At 38.5% G+C, this 18132-nt stretch overlaps 1 protein-coding gene across 1 annotated transcript in view; it reads right to left on the bottom strand.

Moving 5' to 3' along the window:
• vps41 (VPS41 subunit of HOPS complex) overlaps nt 1-18132 on the bottom strand; it is a 145355-nt gene that overhangs the window by 115115 nt on the left and 12108 nt on the right. The gene's annotated exons all lie outside the window — the stretch shown is intronic.

Raw genomic sequence — 18132 nt, 5'->3', positions numbered from 1 at the left:
AACCCATTATTTGGACCAATGACTGTGTCAGACCTTACTGGGTCTGGGATTTTGTGCTCAGTGGCGCCTTCTACTGGTTAATGGTGCTATAATATAATGCATGTTTTCATACTGAAATTTAAACTTGGACTTTTCTCCAAAGTTTAAAAAAACTTTATATTTACGTTATGAAAATATAAAACAACATAAAATATATTGTACAGGCCTAATACGGTAAATTACTAAAATAAATATTTAGATGTTTAAATGATGACTATTCAGAATGTGACTTATTTAATAATTTTCAATATAACTGCAGTTCCTCCTATTTTGAATAGCCTGAATTTTTAAATTCTAATTTGTTTAGGTGCTTCAGATAAGGTTTATGCTTTGAAAATGCTTCTGTCTAAAGTCAGTAATATTCATTTACTATAAACACATACACACACATATACATATATATATATACATATATATATATATATATATATATATATATATATATATACACATACACATATACACATATAAATATATATATATATACATATATATACATACATATATACATATATACATACATACATATACTGTACATATATACATACATATATACATACATATATACATACAGTGGTGTGAAAAACTATTTGCCCCCTTCCTGATTTCTTATTCTTTTGCATGTTTGTCACACAAAATGTTTCTGATCATCAAACACATTTAACCATTAGTCAAATATAACAAGTAAACACAAAATGCAATTTTTAAATGATGGTTTTTATTATTTAGGGAGAAAAAAAATCCAAACCTACATGGCCCTGTGTGAAAAAGTAATTGCCCACTTGTTAAAAAATAACCCACATGCGATCTGGCAACGCTGCGCTGTTGTCCTTGATAGACCACGTATATCAGTACGCTCCCATAGCTCAGTGCGAGTTTCAACTCCTTCCGTTAACTACGTAATTTTTGTGACTGCTTTTAGCAAAGTTGTGTTTTTGGTTGTGTGTCACGCAAAATGGAACAGCGGAATTTGGAGCAACGTTGTACCATTAAATTTTGTGTTAAGCTTGGAGAATCGGCAAGTGTGACGTTTGAAAAGTTAAAACATGCATATGGGGAACATTCTTTATCCCAAGCTCAAGTTTTTCAGGGAGGCCTTCAAATTCGAAAACCAATGAAAACATCGAACATGTGAACACTCTTGTGAGATCAGACCGTCATTTAACATTAAGAATGTTGAGTGAACAATTAAATTTGAACAGATTTACCGTTCATCAAATTTTGACTGAACATTTGCACATGCGAAAGGTCTGTGCCAAAATGGTGCAGAAAAACCTCACAATTGAGCAGAAGGACAATCGAAAAAACGCATTCCTGTGGTTCCCCTGCCCCCTTATTCACCTGACCTTAGTCCGCGTGACTTTTTCCTTTTTCCTAAACTGAAAAATGTCCTCAAGGGCGTCATTTGGACTTTAGAAAACATCCAAAAGAGTGTAACGGACATGCTGAAGACCATACCGGTTGAAGACTTCCAGCGCTGCTACCAACAGTGGGAACGTCTCCATCGGTGTGTAGCTGCCCAAGGAACTACTTTGAAGGGGATAACATTGATGTTTGAAAAAATAAAAATCAGTCTCATTACTTTTCTGCCACACCTTGTGTATATATATATATATATATATATATATATATATATATATATACAGATCTACATATATATACTGTATATATATACTGTATATATATATATACATACATACATGTATATACTGTATATCTACATATATATTATATCTACATACAGTATACAGTATATATATAATATCTACATATATATAATATCTACATATATATATATATCATCTACTTCGCAGCAACAAAGAACTGCTTTTAAATTTTTATTAAGAAGAAAAGAAAACCTTTTTAAACTGAGGGAAAATATACCAATAACTATCTGTTAAGGATCTCTTTGTATACCACGTTGTCAGTTCAGCACTCCGGTTGTAATATGACCAAGCTGTGCACTGAGATTAATTTTGAGAATGCAACGTATAGTTGTCCAGGAGAAAAGCAATGTTGCCTCAAATCAATGGCAACCTTTTGTAGGGTCTGTTCCTGAGACTTATTCATTGTCATCGCGAAGCAGAGCCTTACTGGAAATTTGAGGCATTTGAATTGAAATGGGAGATCAGAGGGTATAACGGTGATGCGAGGAATACATTCAGAGTGTGGCGCTCTGCTGTTTTTTTGTGTAGCTGCCTTCACACAGCTTCTCCGCTGCTTTATAAACGAATGCCATATAAGGCCGTCGTTTCTCCTTGCTTCACGGTTCTGTACTGTTTTATTGTTCGTTTATTACGATTGTTATAGTTATTGTGTAGCTATTCGAGACTTACTTTACTGTTCAGGTACCCATTTCCTTTACTTAATCCGCGGCTTGTACACTATTTTTTGTTCGTTTATTCCGATTATAGATATTTATTGATTCCCTTCTTTAGCTGACTGCCTGCTCATATAAGGCGCTCCAATGGTTTTTTGTGAAGCAGCCTTTACACAGCTTCTCCGCTGTTTTATAAACGAACAACATATAAAGCCATCCTTTTTCCTTGGTTTGCCAAGGAAGCTGCCTTTGTATTTAATCCACGGGTTCTCCGCTGTTTTATTGTTCGTTTATTAAGATTATTATAGTTCTCTTTATATATCACGTTGTCAGTTCAGCACTCTGGTTGTAATATGACGAAGCTGCGCGAGCTCACTCTTGAGAATGCAACGTATAGTTTTCCAGGAGAAAAGCAATCTTGCCTGAAATCAATGGCAACCTTTTGTAGGGTCTGTCCCTGAGACTTAATACTTCTCATCGCGAAGCAGAGTCTTACTGGAAATTGGAGGCATCTGAATTGAAATGGGAGATTAGAGGGTGTAACGGGGATGCGAGGAATACATTGAGTGTGGAGAAACTCTAGAGACAGCATGTGTATTAACTTGTGGTTTTTTCTGTGAGTATTTGGTGGCAGCGTGACGAAGTTGCTTCCACAAGACCGCGTTAGCTGTGGAGCTCAGCTTGGAGCATATTCTTTTCCTACCTTGTCAATTGTGTAATGCGTTTTTTGAACAGGTTTAATGCATGGAAGTGATCACTCGTACTGCGTTCAGTCAGTTCACGTGAGCTGCTCTCTTGTGTGATGTTGCAATGTCCACGGCTTTATTTAATGTTAACTAAGACCCGGCACTTAAAAGTTTCTCGCTACAGTAATTTTAACTCCGTTACAAAGTGATCTAAAGTCTCGTTTATACCTTGTGTCTTCTCATTAAACTTGTATCTTGCGAATAAAGTATTCGGCGTTTTTCTTCAGCGCTCTTTGGGAGCTCTTCCTTCTTTTCTACGTACTGAGTTCACAGTCAGTTCACGTGATGACGTAGGAGGCGTGATGATGTCACACGCAGCTCCGCCCCCCACGGCCATCGAGCTAAAGTCCATTACAGTATATGGAGAAAAATAGGTTCCAGTTATGACCATTATGCATAGAATTTCGAAATGAAACCTGCCCAGCTTTTGTAAGTAAGCTGTAAGGAATGAGCCTGCCAAATTTCAGCCTTCTACCTACACGGGAAGTTGGAGAGAGAGAGAGAGAGAGAGAGAGTGAGTGAGTGAGTGAGTGAGTGCTTTGCCTTTTATTAGTATAGATATGCTTACATATAAAATCCGTGATGGAGTGAAGCCGCGAAAGTCGAAGCGTGATATAGTGAGGGATCACTGTACCTAAACACTGCAAAAAAATTCAATTAATGGCTATCTAGAAGTCTCAGGGTGAGGACTCACTGATGAGGAGATCACACACCACTGGAATTCTATTTGCCCAGAGAACAACCTGAATAAATCAGTGCATAAACTCAGCAAAGTGGAGAAAATTCAGGATTTGGATGCTGGCCACATTGAGACAAGTGAGTTCTGTAATTGATTATGATTTGTTAGTAGTACAGGACTACTCTGAGTTCTGACTAACACATTTTTGAAAGAACAGCAGTTAATTGTTACTTCTGCTTCCTCAATCCAGCGTCTTAAGTACAAATCATACACCCGATGATAGTGCGTACAGAGTTTGCACTTTCTTCAAAGGTTACAAAAACTCACAATTCTAAAATGGCTCCTGTGTACGTGTGGGTGTGTGCATGAGTAAGCCCTACAATGTAGTAGTGCCCTGTTCAGTGCTGCTTCCTACCTTGTGTTCAGTGCTGCCAGTAAAGGCCCTAGCTCACTACATTACACAGGATAAAATGGAATAATGAATGTTATGTAATATTTCATGCAAAATTCTATAATGATTCCAGGTGCATTACCCTACTCAAAAAAAACTTTGTAGATGGGTACACTCGTTCCATGAAGGGATGCAAATGAATGACAATGCTTTTTTTTATCCTTTAATATTTATTTGTGGCTTTAGTCATATCAAAGAGCCCAAAGTGTTCATCACAATCATATCCCTTATCATGATGTAAACATCCCAAAACATTTAAGGATGTATTCATTGATTTATAGGGCTTCTACAAAACTTCTATTCATAATGAATCAACAAAGGAACTGTGAATCACCTGAAATCAATGGTCTTCAGCTCCTCCATTGGCCAAATATAATGACAGATGTCGTAATGCAATGACATTTTGGTTTTTCTTCTGTTATTAGCTGACAGGTGGAGAACTCTGTTGCCTCAGAGTATTGCATTCATCTGACAACCGCCATAGCCCACCTAAGAGTAGTTATGATGGATTGTGCATTCTGATATGGCTTTTTCAAAACCATTCTTGCAATTAGTTGTTACTTTATTGATTGCAGCCTGTGCTCTACAAGTTCTGTCAGCCTCCATTGGCGTCTTTCGTCAACAGTTTTATCGTCTTATCTAGCTTCTTGCTAGAATTTTTCCTAGGTGGTGGCTGATACACCAGTAACACAGTCATGAATAAAAAACCCTAACAGAGTTGCATCTCCTGACACCCACTAGCCTATCATCATCAAAGCCACTCGATTCTTTCATCCTGCCTATTTTACCTCTGAAATGTCTCAGAAAACATGATTCATTTCTATCTGCCCCTCCGCTGTAAATACCACTTTACTCAGTAAATGTATGTTTTCACGCAACTTCTCATTTTAGATTTGAAATTGTCCTGCACTGTTTAGAGTATATTTTCAAATCTTTAAATCAATCTTATGCCCCACAACTACTTCAATATCCAGATTTTTACCTCAGTCTATTTCTTTTTGACTTTGTTGCATCTGTTCAGAGATTGCATTTATGAAATTGGTTTCAGTTTTTTTACATATTCACTTTGCAAACATACTCAAGAAACCTTGGCTCAAAACATTTTTATTTTACATTTTTCTAAAATACTACTAATTATAAACAAATGAGACACTCCTGTTGCTGCTACTTTAACATGCCAAAGAAAAACAGACACCAATTATGTGCATAGAATTCCTATTGTTTGCTTTTATTTTATTTTCCCCAATCTAATTTGATTAAAAACGATCCTTATTGCTTCAGTTTTCCCACATTGTTTCTAAAAATTACCAACAATACCATTTCTGCTTGGCAGGGTTTATAATATCCTCTCGTTATCATGTCCCCAAATATCCTCTGTAAGATGCTGCTAGTCCTCCATTTCCAGCAGCTTTAAAATAAAATTTTCTCAATACAGCCAGAATTCCAAGCCGCAAATATATATAGGACTGTCAAATCAAATATGACTATTCAACCATTCAAATTTCATTGTACACAAAAAAAAAAAATCTCATTCAAGAGGCAATACTTGACTGTCAAATATATAAGTATAGAGGCTTGCTTTATGTAGTGCTAATTTCCTCATTACTCCAGGTACACTAAAACTATTGGATATTTTATAGATTTTGTCTCATTTCTAGAATAAGGCATTTGGTATTGTGTCTTGTTTTCATTAGTAAAAAAATGTTCTTTTCAAATAAATTTGGTAAATGTCATTTTTCTACACCATTGTTTTTTTCTTTCTGTAACTACAGTTGGCCTAAATACATGGTTAGTCAGTTACACGCATGCACAAATGGAGGGGCCATGTATAAAAAGTGTTGTCATTTCTACATGGTATGACAAAAATGTATGCAAATATCCTTAAATTAAAGTCAGCAATGTGCACTTTAATCACATATAAATTGTTTGATTTGTAATTTTAAACTGGAACAGAGTCCTAAATCAAAGAAAAACGTGTTATTGTCCTAAACATTATGGAGGGTACTGTATACCAGGGACTGAAATTTGTCATGGGATTGCACGCATCTCACACAAAGTTAGTAATTCATGCAAATTCAAAAATGTTAGCACACAAATTTTTTTGGTAACACTATTACTTTTTGCAAGAATAGTCAACATAATTTTTTAATCACAATTTTGTAATCATGCCAAATATAGTTTTTCCACTATTGACATTTTGTTAAGGTCATATGCATAGGATGTCACTTCCTGTTGCCATTTTACTTCACCGAAATGCACAGCTGCAGAATACGACAATAGGCTGTTCAGAGAAGTCACTAGTGTGCAGCAAGAGTCAAGGGCACAGTGCTTATGCAGCCTTTGCTTAAATTTACCTTTATAATTTGAACTGCCTGACAGTATTAGTTGTACACCATGAGGTGGCATAATGTAATCATTACCATAAAGGTTAGGAGCACGCACTGATACAGCGCATTACCGTACCCACCACATGACAAACCAACTCAGGTTAGGGCCTGAGTGCAACGATGCAATGGATGACACCTCAGCACCACACAAGTTCAGATGGAATGGAACCAATGTGAGATTTTTTATGGTGGCTGGAGTGCCAATTCTGCCACCAACTCTCAGGTTTTCCTGGATGAAAATTAATGTCATACCCAGGACGGAGCAATTACAGATTAAGGGCCTTGCTCAAGGGCCTAACGAAGTAGAGTCACTTTTGGCATTTACGGGATTCGAACCAGCCTTAAAGCCAACACTACGCATTGAGGTGGACCTCTGTAATTTTTAAGCTCTGTTCGGACAGGATTAGTTTTTACACCAGGAAGTTACGTAAAGTCAGTGCTTGAAATAGGGTAGAAGTGACACATTGGTATTATACACCAGCATTTCCCTGTTCACTGCAGGCAATGTATGCATATGGTCAGTTCAGACCATATTAACAGCTCCTATTGATAAGGTCAATATGACAGTTTGCACCACCAAGGGGGACAGCTATGCACCCACTCGCTTTTCTATATAAATTGTATATCTATCAGAGTGCCTCTAAGGGGATAAAACACCCCGACCACCAAACTTCCAATTATTTAGAACACACAAAAAGCACAAGGAAAGTATTTTTCCCCCAATTTAGGCACTGGGTAAAGTAATTTTTACAGTAGAACCTCTGTAATTTTAGTCCCATTCGAATTGCTCAAATTACAGATTTACTGACAAGTCAATTCACACAGGACTTTTTCAACCTGGGGTTATTTTTATGGACTTTTTGATACAAGATCAAATTCTCTGTAATTTCTACTGAGACGTGAACGCTCATTCTGTGAAAAGTTTCTGACATAAGTGATTCAGACGGGACTAAAATTACAGAGGTCCTACGGTAATAATTACATTACCCCAAACCCTGGTATAAAACTAATACCATCCGAAGACTAAGCTTTGTTAAATTGAAGGTTAAAAAGAGGCTGAAGTATATTTTGTGCACTAATAATACAGAAAGTCAGGAAACTGACCTGTCTTGTTTAGTGAATTCATATTCAGGTTTCTTCTTTTTTTATTTGACAAACCGACAGGTGCCAATCCATTTCTGTGTTGAGAAATGCACAGAAACTCACACATCAAACCCCCAAAATATTTATAGTAGTCTGACTGCCTTTAAACCTCCCCATGTGCCCCATGGCAGTGGTCACGGGCTCCATAAGGGCTGAGCTTCCATGCTCCAAACCTGTGGCACCATAGCAAACCAGGGGGGCTGCCCTCTGTCATTCCAGGGGAGGTATTCCCCCTGTGCAAGCTCCTTCCCCTGGTCCTTCCATAATGAAGGTGTCCTGGCTGGGTAAGAGTCCTGGCTGTCCATCACAAATTACACATTGGTTTACTTTTAATTCTGGTCTAAAACTTCAAAATACACTTGAATTGAATAATACAACATATCACTTTTATAGGAGCAGTTGGCTTTTCTATTGTTACTGACCAGGAACGGAAAACACCTAGCAAAGCATATTGCAAGAAGCTGTTTTATATAATTTCTCTGAGCATAGAATGTGGTGAGAAGTCAAGCAAAGTGACACCTTTTATTGGCTAACTAAAAAGATTACAATATTCAGGATTTCAAGGCAACTCAGGGCCCTTCTTTAGGCAAGATGTACGATCAATTTGCTTGACTTCTCACTACATTCATAATGGCTAACATGGTACAGCACCCAAGTATTCTGAGCATTAAAGAAATTTCCATTCATTAGGTAAACACCTGGTACAGTTTAAATGTCAGTCAACAACCACAGCTAAATAAATAATGATACAGCAAAGATACAGCTAAAGGAAGAAGTTCTCTATGTGAAGAAAGAGAAAGAGGTACAGATGAAAAATACCTTAATTCTACTTTCATATAATATAAAGAAAAAAGCCACTCCCCTAACATCCTGAAATTTGAGAACCTGTTTAATTTGGCATGAATGGAGATGACAGGTAATTGTTGTGCTGACTTGGGTTTTTTTCCTCAATTTTTAACTACTATTGAGTCCTAAAGCCAAAAGCTATCATGAGACATGAGCACTTACTTGGTTTGGTATCCATTTGTTCTACGTTCAGGACAGTTCCATAAGGATGTGCTAAAATGTTTATCTAAAACTTCTTAACTCAGCTTTGGAGTCATGAGGAGCGACGGTCTCCACACTTACAAGCTCTCCAGTATGTATGAAAATTACATTTAATATGCAAAAGTAAGATTTTATGTATGTCAAAGTATGTTATAGCCATTTGCAAATCTCACTTTGAGGCACTCCAGCATTTCTAGTCACTAATAAACCCATTTTTTGTTTACTTGTAACACACCTCGCTCAACTATTTACTTACACTACAGGTAAAATGTTTCAGAACACCTTAATTTTTTTCAGTTTTTATAGAAATGCAAGCAGTTTAATGTCTTAATGTTTCATGAAATCAAGACATAGAACAAATAAACAATAGCAAAAAAAAAAAGTCATCACACTTCCTCCACCATGTTTGACAGTTGGTGTTACGCACCGAGGAACAATCCTTTCACCAGCTCGGCGGCATACAAACACCCTGCGTGATGAATCAAAAATTTCAAACTTTGATTCATCAGTCTATAAGACTTTCTTCCACTCTGCAGTAGTTCACATCCGGTATTTCAAGGCCCTACTTTGTCCATTAAGGAGTGGCTTTCTTACTGCCACTCACTCTGTCAAAACTGCAGCATAAAGTCTCCTCTTCACAGTAGAACCTGAGAATTGCTTTTCTCGACCACTGTTAAGCTGAGCTTGAAGCTGTTGTGGTGTGAGGTGCTAATCAAGCAAGATGGCAACCTTCAGAAACTTGCTATCTGAATGGGTTGCAACCATGGGTCTGCCAGATCTCAGTTTTCAATTGTGGTTGGACAGTGTAGGATACAGTGCTCACTGATATTATGATTCTTTTGTAATTTCTCAAAGTGAAAGGCCTGCACTTCTATAGCTAATAATGTTCTGTCTCATTTCATTTGTTAATTGCCATTTCCTTGGCATTATCAATGCAATTTACAACTTTTTATAGTGTAATATTGTCTAAGTAGTACTTCAGAGGGTGTAGTAACGCTATCTGTTTCAACTTTGCTTTAAGAAAGACACTGGGTTTTTTAAGTAATCACAGGAAGTTGGGACACCTGTGCAAATTGTTTGCTTCAACTTGTAAGGCTTAATTTACTTTAACTACTGCAGAACATATGTAGTAAACTACTACTTGATCCCAGAAGAATGTCCATTTATAATATTCTGAAATTTCCTTTTTTCAGATTTTGCTAACCTAAACTTTAAATTAAAACCTCTGGCACTTTACTGCTTACCTTTTTTAAGGCCATTCAATGTATTTCAGCCAATTAAATTTGGGAAAAAAAAACCTGGAAAAACTGAGGTTTCCTAATTGGTAGTGTATGTTAGGAATATTTTGGACGAAATAAAGAAATGTAATATTATTTATGTATTAATTTGTTGTCTCAATTCACATAATATGAGCATACTACTTTATGAGCATATGAGCATAATACTTTAACATGGCCTTCTCATAACTTCACTGTAATCAAAATTCTGATACTCTGTATATCCAACTCAATATAATAACTATTCATGGTGGCTCTAAAATCTGTACTAACCCCTACTGTCTCTTCTGTTTCCTTTTCCGGTGTCCTTCATCTACTCAAAGCACCGTGATGTTCCAACAATGATGGATTAAGAGGCAGAAGTCTGCATGACCATCAACATCAAGTGACTCCGTGAAAACCCTAACTACAAAGAGGACTATTTCATTTATGTTAGGTAGAATGCCCAGAGGGAACTGGGCGTTCAAATGGCCTGGAACCCCTGCAGATTTTATTTTTTTCTCCAGCCGTCTGGAGTTTTTTTTGTTTTTTCTGTCCACCCTGGCCATCGGACCTTAATCCTTTTCTATGTTAACTAATGTTGTCTTATTTTAATTTCTTATTTTGTCTTTTATTTTTCTTTTCTTCATTATGTAAAGCACTTTGAGCTACTTTTTGTATGACTATGTGCTACATAAATAAACGTTGTTGTTGTTGTTATAAATCATTGTGTGCCTTGAAATGAAAACTGATGTTTTCCAAGTCAAAGTTAAGAGGGTGTGCTCCAGCAAGTACTGTTTTTTTTAAGATAAATAGTGAGTAGAGATTACACACAAAGTTTCAATTTTATATATGTGTATGGGAAACAGGTTTCGCAAGGCAAGCAAAAAGTATGCTCATAATAGTGACTATGTCGGCTATGTGTGCAAGAAAAAGCTGGCCAGAATTACTTCACAAAACAACTGTTTTACATCAAGATGCCCTGAATTCATCATCACTTCAAAAGTCTGTACCTGAAGTATCTGCCTATAAATGTAGCACTTATATGTGGAGATTTATGTGCACTCTACCAACAAATCGATCAGAAAGTTGTTTAGAAAAGATATTCTGGTTAAATTTTATTTTATGTATTTTTGTGTTTATTTTAATTTCATAATTCACAAGGAAATAATTTACTGCTGAGATAACTACCGTATATACTTGCGTTTAAGTCGGGGCTCAATTTTACCAAATAATTTCTGGTATTTCATAATGTCGGTCATATAAGTCAGTGGGTGCAGCCAGGGTATGCTGTAGGAAATGCGGAGCCCTTTATTGTAGCACTTTCGCCACACCTGGAGCACTTCTATCTACACCTCTATAAAATGATCCACCTCACTTAATTCAGGAACCACAAGTCGGGAGAAAGGGAAACAAAGCTTGCCAGGAGGACTGGAGGTGGAAGGTAGGAAAAAAAACAAGGAAATAAAGAAAGTGCTGTCTATTGTGCCCATTTTTGCTTGCGAACTGTGCTGAGCAGGTGGGAAATGAGGGCGAGTGCTTCCCACAAGAATAAAAATGTAAAAATGTGTGCGTTGAACTTGTCTCCTGCATCTGTCTGTGTCAGATTTGGGGAGCTGTGGACCCCCTGTAGGCCACACCATTCAAAGGCTCTTTCTCCTGAAGTCACTACTGCACTCGTTTGGCTACAGTACAGTATATCAATCGAATAGATGTCTTGTTGGAATATGAGTTTAACGTTTTATGCTCACTAAAAAAACTCTGCTCAATGATCTGTACTTTTTTTAAAATCAAGAATATACTGTAGCAATACATAGGTATTACGTCTGTTAAGTCATAACTTACGCAGCATTAACACAAATTCTAATCCCTGAAGCATACAAAAAAAAATTTGTAATCCCGGCCCACCTTAAATTCCTTTGCACCTTAGTGGCTTTTGTGTTGTCAATGTGTCGATCAGCACAAGCAGCAAGCAGCGTGCTATCCCACCCCCGACAAACACAGCTCAACTCAAAGAGCTCAAGTCTGGTTTATCTGGCTGTGAGGTGCCCGGAATTGTAGAAGGTAAATAATATATCACTAGCCAACCCACGGTGTTGCATACGCTGCATAATTATTTATTGATGGGTGAACACTTCCTGAAAGACACAGTTGTTCAAATGAGGTGGGTTTGAGGATACGACTGTGAGTGAATGAAAAGATAGAACTCTAGAGAGAGCAACATACAATTGTCCGTGACTGAAAACTGGTTTTGGCAGATACAGGCATATCTTTTTGAAAGTTTGGCCCTGTGCCTTATTAATTGTCATTGGAAAGGCTAATCTAACAGGAAATTGTCTGCGTGTAAAAGTAAAAGGCAAATTTGAATCTGATGGGGTCAGGAAATTGCGTATAAAAGTAAAAGGCAAATGTGAATCTGATGGGGTCAGGGAAATCCGGGGAATAAGGACAGTTTGTGAGGTAGCAGCTGTGATAGATTTACACTCCAGTACATTGCGGTGAATGCTGATAACAGTCAGGTGGGCGGGCAAGCCAACAAAAACACTATGCTCTTAATATGGTATGAATCAGGTTTTTGTAGACAAAGGTTTTCCCTATTTCTGCAGGACCATCTAAGAAGAAGCATGTTTGTCGCGGATGAGAGTCGCTGTATGCAGCGTGTAAAACAGTTTGCAAGGGTGGAAGCGGGAGGAGGGTTAGACTTGGCAGGCGGGGCTCTGTCGTGCGTATCCCATGACGCGGGAGGAGGGTTAGAGTTGACAGGCGTATCCCTATCCCATGGTCAACTTAGTATAGAGAAAAGCAGTCGGAACCGAAAAGAACAATGAAAAGTCAACATGGCTCAGAGGTGCATGTGGACTGTAGCAGAGACGAAAGTGACTGAGGCGGTGTTTGGTGAGATGTTGCGTGCGGGCACATGAGCAGGCAGTGTGTATGCCTCGAGAGCGAGGGTGGACGCGGGAGGAGGGTTAGTGAATTATATATATATATTGTCAGGGATGCCAGGGGCCATGACCCGGCCGGGACGTCATGAGGGACCGGATGTGGGTCTGTGCCCACCCTGGATCACGTGGGGGTTGCCTTCCGGGTTGCTCTGGGGGCCACGGGTACAGGGCATGGAAGCTCCACCCTGTAGGGGCACGTGGTCACCGCCAGGAGGCACCCCAATGCCTTGGGGACCTGTTACCCCAGCACTTCCGCCACACCAGGAAGTGCTAGGGGGAAGATTTAGGACGGCGCCCGGAGAGCAGCCGGGAGGACAGCCGGCACTTCCGCCACGCTGGGGCGTGGCCAGAGGAGGAATGCCGGGAACACCTGGTGCTCATCCGGGAACCATATAAAAGGGGCCGTCTCCATTCATTCAGCGCTAGAGTCGGGTGGAAGGAGGACGAGGCAAGAGAGGAGAGTGGAGGCGGCCCGAAGAAAGGCATTGTGGCCAGGACTGTGACTTTGGGGTTTGTGCACTTGTGGACTGTGGGTCTTAGTGACCATATATTTTGTAAATATTGTAAATAAACGTGTTTGTGGGTGACATGAACGTGTCTGCCTGTCTGTGTCCGGGTCGACTTCCACAATATATATATATATTTACTAGCAAAATACCCGTGCTTCGCAGAGGAGAAGTAGTGTGTTAAAGAAGTTATGAAAAAGAAAAGGAAAAATTTTTAAAATACAGTAATCCCTCGCTATATCAAGCTTCGACTTTCGCGGCTTCACTCTATCGCTGGATTTTAAATGTAAGCACATCTAAATATATATCACAGATTTTTGCTGGTTCGCCGCTTTCTGCGGACAATGGGTCTTTTAATTTAGGTTACATGCTTCCTCAGTTTGATTGCCCAGTTGATTTCATACAAGGGACGCTATTGGCGGATGGCTTAGAAGCTACCCAATCAGAGCATGTATTACATATTAACTAAAACTCCTCAGTGCTATAAGATATGCTTCCCGCGTGGCGCTTGTTTTCTTTGCTTCTCACTCTCTCTCTACCTGACGGAGGGGGTGTGAGCAGAGGGGGCTGTTTACACAGTGGCTGTTTGCCTAGAAGATAGGACGCTCCTCTACAAAATGCCGCTTTATGTATTGATTTTTTGATTGTTTGCTTTTCTTAGCGAGCTCTCTCTCTCTGACATTATCTGCTCTTCACGATGCTCCTTTGAAGAGAAGATATGTTTGCATTCTTTTAATTGTGAGAAAGAACTGCCATCTCTGTCTTGTAATGAAGCACAGTTTAAACGTTTGACTAAAGGGTGTTATTTCATGTCTAGAGGGCTCTAATAATGTTAACAGTGTGGGAGAATTTATAAGGGCTTAAAATATATAAAAATAACCATACAAACATATGGTTTCTACTTCGCGGAAATTCATTTATCGCGGCAGAGTCTGGAACGGATTAACCGCGATAAACGAGGGTTGACTGTAACGTAACATGATTGTTAATGTAATTGTTTTGTCATTGATATGAGTGTTGTTCTCATATCTATATATCAATATATCTATATACAGTATATCTATATATATATCTATATATATACATAAATATATATCTATATATCTATATATATATCTATATCTATATATAGCAAAATACTCACTCTTGGCAGCGGAGAAGTAAAAAGAAAAGGAAACATTTTAATAATAACGTAACATGATTGACAATGTAATTGTTTTGTCATTGTCATGAGTGTTGCTGGCATATATATATATACTGTGGGGTGCCAAACAGGCAAATAAATTGATTTTGTGAATATATAAAGTCGGCATCAGAATATATAAAGTCAAAACTTGAATATATAAAGTCATTCCTGAATATATAAAGTCAAAACTTGAATATATAAAGGCAGTGTCAGTATATATAAAGTCATTCCTGATTATATAAAGTCAACATTGGAGTATATAAACTCATTCCTGAATATATAAAGTCAAACGCAAAATCTATTGATTGAAACGACTCTGAACTGAACTAAGTGAACAAAAACGTATTCAGAAAAATAAATAAAAAAAACATGTTAATGTTTTGAAAATGATGCATGTGCCCTGCCCAGGATTGGTTCCTGCCTTGTGCCCAGTGTTGGCTGGGATTGGCTCCAGCAGACCCCCGTGACCCTGTGGTCGGATTCAACGGGTTGGGAAATGGATGGATATTCCAGCGCTTACTTTATATACTGATGTTTTGACTTTATATATTGCAGCGCTTACTTTATATATTCCGAAATATTCCAACACTGTCTTTATATACTCAGGTGTTGACTTTACATATTTGGGAATGACTTTATATATTCAAGTTTTGACTTTATATACAGTCATGTGAAAACATTAGGACACCCTTTGAAAGCATGTGGTTTTTTGTAACATTTTTAATAAATGGTTATTTCATCTCCGTTTCAACAATACAGAGAGATTAAAGTAATCCAACTAAACAAAGAAAACTGAAGAAAAGTCTTTTCAAGATCTTCTGTAAATGTCATTGTACAAAAATGCCTATTCTAACTGAGGAAAAAGATAGGACACCCTCACATGTATTCCCTCTTAAATTGGCTCAGATCTCACACAGGTATATCACACCAGGTGCACATAATTAGTAGATCGTTACTCTGCATGTTGAATGAGGCTTGCCCTATTTAAACCTCAGACATTTAGTTTGGTGTGCTACTGACTGTTGAAGTGAGAGTGAGCACCATGGTGAGAACAAAAGAGCTGTCAGAGGACTTCAGAAAAAAGATTGTAGCAGCCTATGAGTCTGGGAAGGGATTTAAAAAGATCTCAAAAGATTTTGAAATCAGCCATTCCACTGTCCTGAAGATAGTCTACAAGTGGAGGGCTTTCAAAACAACTGCCAACATGCCCAGGACTGGTCGCCCAGCAAGTTCACCCCAAGAGCAGACCGCAAGATGCTAAAAGAGGTCTCCAAAAACCCTAAAGTGTCATCTCGAGAACTACAGCAGGCTCTGGCTACTGTTGATGTAGAAGTACATGCCTCTACAATCAGAAAGAGACTGTACAAGTTTAACTTGCATGGGAGGTGTGCAAGGAGGAAACCTTTGCTTTCCAAGAGAAACATCGAGGCCAGACTGACATTTGCCAGAGATAAAGTTGACAAAGACCAGGACTTCTGGAATAATGTTCTTTGGACAGATGAGTCCAAAATTGAATTATTTGGACACAACAGCAGAGGACATGTTTGGCGTAAACCAAACACAGCATTCCAAGAAAAGAACCTCATACCAACTGTGAAGCATGGAGGTGGAAGTGTCATGGTTTGGGGCTGCTTTGCTGCAGCAGGACCTGGTCAGCTCACCATCATAGAATCCACGATGAATTCTACTGTGTATCAGAAGGTGCTTGAAGAACATGTGAGACCATCAGTTAGAAAATTAAAGCTGAAGCGGAACTGGACCATGCAACATGACAATGACCCAAAACATACTAGTAAATCAACCAAAGATTGGCTGAAAAGAAGAAATGGAGAGTCCTGGAATGGCCAAGTCAAAGTCCAGATTTGAATCCCATTGAGATGCTGTGGGGTGACTTGAAAAGGGCTGTACGTGCAAGAAACCCCTCAAACATCTCACAGCTGAAAAAGTTCTGCATTGAGGAGTGGGGTAAAATTTCCTCAGACCGATGTCGAAGACTGGTAGATGGCTACAAGAACCGTCTCACTGCAGTTATTTCAGCCAAAGGAGGTAACACTCGCTATTAGGGGCAAGGGTGTCCTATCTTTTCCTCAGTTAGAATAGGCATTTTTGTAGAATGACATTTACAGAAGATCTTGAAAAGACTTTTCTTCAGTTTTCTTTGTTTAGTTGGATTACTTTAATCTCTCTGTATTGTTGAAACGGAGATGAAATAACCATTTATTAAAAATGTTACAAAAAACCACATGCTTTCAAAGGGTGTCCTAATGTTTTCACATGACTGTAGTTAAATGTAGTCATCATTGCATAACTTTCTCTTTACCATAGAAATTTAAAGACTAAATTCAACTTCCATTCCTAACAAAGATATTTCTGGCGACTAAATAGAACCTACTTATATCCAAATTCGAGCTATTAAGCTGTCGCCTGCCTGCCTGAATAAGTCACCTCGCCGCTCTTACTTTTTTACCGTTCATTTAATCATGGCTAGTGGCAGAAAAATTATAAAATGGAAGGAGGATTACACGGAGTATGGCTTTACCAAAACAATTATTAATGGTGAATCGATTATTCATAAAGCTTCAATTGGTGATCTGTTTTTCTGTGTTAACCTCATATTTTTTCATACTTCTTCTCAAACCAAGGGTGTGCGAGGGTAAAATGAATCGGGAAGCGCAGATCAATGTAATCGGTGTACCATGAAATTATGCATTGACAGAAGTTCCCCTTTGCTTGTATTGCAAAGTGTGATTAAATGCGTGATTTTTTAACGAGTTATGGAGTACATGCATCGAAGCTTCTCAGCTGTGCTTGTGCTAAGAAAAGGAAACATTTTAAAAATAACGTAACACGATTGTCAATGTAACCTTTTGTAAGTAGTGCCTGGAGGATTCAGTGTGGAGAAACTGTAGAGACAGCGTGTGTATTAACTTGTGGATTTTTCTGTGAGTATTTGGTGGCAGCGCCACAAAGTTGCTTCCGTAACACTGCGTGCGTTAGCTGAGGAGCTCAGCTCAGTGCGAAATGAGGTGAATGGGAGGGGAGATGATGACGTGACTCCTCCACCCGCCTTAATTGTCTATCCCCCACAAACACAGTCTCTCGGAATTTGCATAAGCACAGCCCTTCACATGCAATTTTAACTTAGTTACAAAGTGATCAAAACTCTCGCTTATATCCTCGCCCTCTCATTAAACTTGTATCCCGCATTACCCGTGGGCATGACAAACGCCAGCGGCAGCCTGTCTATGAACTTAATTTAAACTTTAGGTTTACACCTTGCTTTGTTTCCGAAGTAGCAGCACTCATTAATATGGTTGTATATGTCATTCGCTCGCTTCTTATTGTTTAGCTGCCTTCTCAATTGTATAATGCATGTTTTCTTCAGCGCTTTTTGGAGCTCTTCCTGGTTTTCTACGCACTGCGTTGA

Source organism: Polypterus senegalus, chromosome 5 (genome assembly GCF_016835505.1).
Source record: "Polypterus senegalus isolate Bchr_013 chromosome 5, ASM1683550v1, whole genome shotgun sequence".
NCBI classification, from domain to species: domain Eukaryota; kingdom Metazoa; phylum Chordata; class Cladistia; order Polypteriformes; family Polypteridae; genus Polypterus; species Polypterus senegalus.
The sequence above is the reverse complement of the archived record's forward strand: the minus strand, read 5'-3'. Positions and strand labels throughout refer to the sequence as shown.